Raw genomic sequence first — 6,030 nt, forward strand, 5'->3', positions numbered from 1 at the left:
CATAATTCCTGTTTATTAACAGATAAATTAGTACATCATACAATCATATGTAACATATACTGTAACATTTTGTATTGTGACAATTATGGTTTGTCATGAAAGAAAAGTGTAGTCTAAACACTTTATTTGTCTACTTTTATGATTTAAATGGCACAAGTGAATATGAAGATAAAACCAGTCTTTTTACCTTACTTTTACCTAAATAATAGTCTTGGACCCCTTTCAGTATCATGATATTTCACAATTTTTAGTGTCTGGCACTCAAATACATTTTTTAATTAACACAAACAAATTTACTAATAACTTAACTGAAGCATGCGGCATGCTGTCAAAAAACTTCTATCCCATGATTTCCATCGTCACTCAAGGGGTCGAGCTGCCTCTAGTCAGCCGTCAACTGCTGGTGATGGTAAGAAGGATGTTTGAAGTGCACTTGACTGAGACTCTGTGATGCTGAGGAAGTTGCAACATTCCAACAGTCCACAGCTGCAGCGGGGAGTGATTTTCCATTGTCCTTAAGCTGTGATGGTTCCACTCATTTACAAATTCATCCACAGATCTGTTCATTCTTGGAAGATATACATGGTGAAGAGCCCTAATATGAAATGGGTCAGTGCTATCTAAAATCCCAACATTTTCCATAAAGAGGAAAAGGTTTTTAAAGTATGCTGACACAACTCTGTTTAGTTCACCCCACAATCTTTCAATTCTTTGATTATGCACACTTCGTCCAACCATAAAGCTTCCTTTGTTTGGCCCTCGATGTTCAATCATAAACCGTGCAATATCAATATTCTCACTCATCACCCCTGACACGTTGTGGGAGGCCAAAGAGATCAGCACTCTGGAAAAGGTGCACAGCAGTTGATGCTCTGTTATCTGTGCAGCATCTCATGTAGTTAGTAGGTAATGCAGCGACTATAGCCGCATGTAAATATATAAACACCCAGCACGCCCCTGCGGGCGGTTTATCCTTCAAGCTCGGGTCCATATATATAATGCAGGTGTTTCTAAGTCCACAATAAAAACTCAAATCTGCAGTCGGTGATGCACTTTGACATTTATTTAACAGGCAAAAGGACACAGAAAAGCTTTTAAGTGTTTTCTTAATCTTATTTTTATTTTTTAAACATGAACACGATCATAAATTGATGATCGGTACTTAATACTTATTTTTCCCACTGTATATACATAAACATATAATAATACTACTGCAGTGTATTTTTCATCATTCATCATCAGCAAGAAATACTAAAAAACAAAGAAGCCAGTGTAATCTATCAAGTTTCCCAGACGAGTCACAGCAAAGATTCAGCTAAAAAAATCATCTGATGTGTTCAATAAACTTATTATCAGATAGAAACATCCTGAATCCTGCGCTGGCTTTCCGTACCACTGTCACCAGATTCGAGTATTTATGAATCATAACTGACCACCAACGTTAAGGCTGAAGTTAATATCATGATTGAATGCATTAACATGATTGTGGATTACAGTAATCAGGGATTTCCTGGCTAAAAATGAGCTTCTGAAGGGTGAGAATGCAAATCACACACTTTTATTAAAGATAAAGATTTAGACAATATTGCAGTCAGCCAGTATTATTATGGATGACTGTGTGTTAGGAGGCAGCTGTCTGCTATTCAGTGGTCACCACCAGCCAACGTGGGGAAGTAGCAGCTGCACACTGAGCGTCTCCCACATGACCAAACTCTTACCAAACTCATGATACGTTGAGCCGGCTTTCAGAAGTTCTGTCCCTCTTTTTCTAAATCTCATTGCTTTGTTGCTACCCACAGTTTGTGGATACGGTGAGGTCGGGAACATAGAAGGGAAAACTGATGAACTCCCACTTTGAGCTGAAAGTTTCTGTCCAACTTGGACTGGGGTCTCTGACATTCTCTGGCTCAAAGCTGTGGATGGAAATTTGGAGGACATCAATGAAACCAGCAGCACATATTACATGAAAAGCAAATATGATGCTTAAATAACTGAAGCGTTCACCCCTTTGACTGTCCCACGAAATTCTATCCAAGAGATTGTGAATAAGGTTAGTGAGAAACAGCTGCCCTGGGGCTGTTTTTTAATCCAGTATATTGTTTATCACATTTTGTGTTATAACTGCTGGGCTTTGGTTATAACTGCTTTCTTGGGGTTTTAACCAGCCTGGTGTTAGTGTAACTGAATATAGTTTTGGTAAGATTATTTTTAGAGTCGGAGGCTTTAACAGCAGCCAGACATGTCAGCCTCTCACAAGAGGAACAGCAGTGTCCAATGACTAATCCGTCAGCTGAGGACAGCTGAAAGAGTAAACCCCAATGAAACAGTGTCACCCATTAGGTGAACAAATGGACGGGTTAAAAAAAGCACAGCATGTAACAGAGGAAATGAAGGCGGAGGTTGTTGCTTAAGAAGTGTATATTGCTATATTTTACTTAGTGTTATTTAAAAGAATTATTCAAACAATGTGTCTGTTGAGGAACAGATTTCTTGAAGTGTTCACCTTTTAAACATTAAATTGATGCTTTTCTGTAGGAATCATATGATTAAGCCGTGCTGACATTGTTTGAAGGGGCAGGGCTCAGAGTTAAAAAGGGGCAAACAGAACCAGGCTGAAACACAACAACCCACATTCATCAAGAATCTAATAATCAGATCACATCATACTATATCATCATCATCATGTGGGGACAGTGTGAAGCAAACGAAGCCGATGTTTTACCTGATGGGTACAATGTTGCTGCTGCTGCTGGTGGTGCTGGAGGGCAGGGCTGTGCTGATCTCAGACTGGAGACATTAAGGAGTCCACAGGAGAGATGGGAGCTGATTATGAAAATATTACCTCCCAGCTGTACGAGCTCGCTGCGTGTTTTGGAAGCTGCTGCGCTCTTCACAAATAAAGCTGGAAGCAGCTCAGACTGTTAGAACTGAGCCCTGTTACATTTATACAGTGTTAGAGCAACGGCTGCAGCCTACAGCCTTTAAACTAGCTGATTAAAATGCTGACAGTAAACTCGTCAGTCCAGATGTTACCACATTACTTTGTGGTACTTAGTTTAACAGAACTGAAACAGGCTGATTAAAATAACAGCTGTCAGTTGTCTCATTCCTTGTATTATCTCCAGTCTTAGCAGAGGGCAGTTACACATCACACATGACCCCGTGCTGCGTCATGTGTGATGCGTCATCATACGAGGACGTTACATTTCAGCTTTTCTGCATCTTGATTCTGCTCAATTAAGTGTTTTAAACTTGGACAAAATATGGCAGCTTTGTGTTGTGCTGCAAGTTAAACCCAGTGTCCTCATGAACACAGCATCGAACAACTTTCCTTTAAAAAATCGATTGAATTTAACTGGACACACTGGTTTTCAGTGGGAGAAAGATTCATCACTCAAGCGTGACACTGGAGAAGTCACCTGGATGAGTGATAAAACTCTTTTCCATGGAAACATCCAGAGGAGCTAAACTTTTGAGTATGTCCTTGCCTGTGTTTCAATCAGCAAGAGTTTTATGTATACGTCTTTTTTCCTCTTGGCTTAATTTCAGCCTCAGCAGCATCTCTCAGAAGAAAACCGCTGTAAACTTTCTGCCAATCATCAGACAAAAAAGTAAATATATCATGTTCATTCTTTCTAATCATCTGTCCTTATTGCTTCCGTATGTTTTTTGCCATGAAATATTCTGCTCCTTCCCTCTATATCTTTTGGTATTTATAAGTTCTATACTTGTTAAAGTATTAAGCTTTTTATGACTCTTTTTCTGTCGTCCTCTCAGATTTTAAACTTTTTTTTCTCGTCATATCTCTGAGATGGATTATTGTAGAACAAGAAAATTGGCATGATTGTTCACCGTCAATGAAACAGGCCTTTCAGAATGAACTGCTCATTGGTTTCCATTTCATAAATCACATTTTAAAGTTTAACTGCTTACAACATCTGTCAAGAACAAAAACAAACCCTTCGTATGTGCGTGCCATATTACATTTTATTTTTTAAGAAAACATTTTCTTAGATCCAGATATATACAAATACTCTCAAGTACAGTCAAAGTCAAATAAAATAAGAAAAATATGAAATCTAAGGTTTCTCATTGGAAGGCTTTGAGTTTTTCTACATGTGTTTCTGTGTGTTTAAGTGAGTTTGTGTCTGTAAGCCTTTAAAGGAGAATGTGGAGGCTGCAGTGAAGAGAAGGGAGCATATCAGCATCCTGGAGTTTGCCCTGTGCAACGTTTCTGTGCTGCTGAAAACAAGATGTTATGATGGTGTAGACTTTAATTAATATTAATAATAAACCACTCAGGTCAGAGGCTCAGTGTTTTACCAGTCCTGTACACTTTTATTGGCTTGTGAAAAAAGCTTTATTTTTATACTTTAAACATTGATTCTATTTAATTGAGACGGCAATTTAAATCATTTCACTTGAAAAAGGTTTGAAAACCTTGAAGTAAATACGGTCTAGTACACCTCGTGCCCCCCTTTAGACTCAGCCCTGTTCGCTTCAGCTTTTAGAAACCCTTATAATTGAAACATGGTATCAAAGTTAACAGTTCACCAGAGTATTTTAATACAACTTCACGTCGTTTGTTGATCAGGTGCTTTGATGAAGGACTCCTGCGCGCTTTTTCCCAGTAAAGGTTTTAATGGTGATCACAGGGACAGCGCTGCTGTTTCGCCCAGCTTGACATCAGCATCTCGGTCCACCCTCTTGCGCTCCACGTTAAACTGTTTCAGTACTGCACTGCAGGTCCGGTCAGGTGCTGAATCTACATCCACACAGTTTACAGTCCCAGCGACAGATAGCGAGAGGTGAAGCATGTAGAGGCAGGTGTCCCGTACTGGGCTCCGGCTCTGTCTTCCTAAGCCAGGGGATCAGCAACCTTTGAGCCCCAAAGAGCCATTTGGACCCGGTTTCCACGAAAAACAAACAAACACTATTAACATGTTCATTTATTCTGATTTTCTCACACTGGTATCTGCCACCGCGTCCACTTTGGAAACATTTACAAGCTTTTGTTTTTTCTGCTGCTTAAAATATATTTTTGTAAAAAGGTAACAAAGAAAAATCCAAATAGCATTTATGATTTATTTCAGTATCATTCTGTGAATTCAACAATCAGACAGCATAAAATGTTTGACAACTTTAGAATAATTTTATTATAAAATACAAGTAAATAACTTTTAAAAGTAGCTGTTAAGTTCAAACTAAAGCTGTCCGGGCTGTGCATCACACCTGAACCTCAAACTAATGTTCAGAACAAAGTGTCTGCAGCTGCATTTTAAACCTTACTTCACACACGTTCAGTGTTAAAGTCATTTTAGCCTCATGTTTACATCTAAGATGCAACTGTGACAATTTTCCATCAGTCAGCTTATAAGACAAATCACTCAAGATTAATGTGTAACAGAAAATGAGACGAGATGATGATGAATATGTGATGTAATCACCGTCTCCGCTCTTATGTTGACAAATGAATAACTATAAAAACAGCAAACTATCATAAATCTGGGATTTCAGTGTTTGTAAAAATGTAAACTTGTACAAGTTAATTCGCTGCTCTACGCACTGACAGTGATTTGATGAAACAGGAAATGAACTGGAGGGCGCGTCAGCTGATTCAGGTGCAGCTCTCAGATTTCAGGGTGTTGTCTAAACCAGCTTCCTTCCCCCCCGGGACGCTTCCTCGAGCTGGCCGCACATATTTACACACAAATACACACCACGAGTTGACCTTTGACTTCAACATGAGCCTGTGTAAGCTCAGACTGGAGGACTGTGGGAAGGCACTGCAATGTATTTCAGCAAACATTTAGTGGCACTTCCCCTCAGACTGGCCAATTGTGACACTTGTTCTGCATTAATCAGTGTCCAAGCATCACAGCTGCTGTGAACATTGCATCCATGATCCTTCAGTTTTGCAGAGTGACAATTATTTTATTAATATTAGTACTCAGTATAAATGGGTACACCTTACACCTGTGCAATTCATAAATACATCTTGGTAATCAGGGTGGCCACCTTAATAAGGTA

Source organism: Maylandia zebra, linkage group LG16 (genome assembly GCF_041146795.1).
Source record: "Maylandia zebra isolate NMK-2024a linkage group LG16, Mzebra_GT3a, whole genome shotgun sequence".
Lineage (NCBI taxonomy): Eukaryota > Metazoa > Chordata > Actinopteri > Cichliformes > Cichlidae > Maylandia > Maylandia zebra.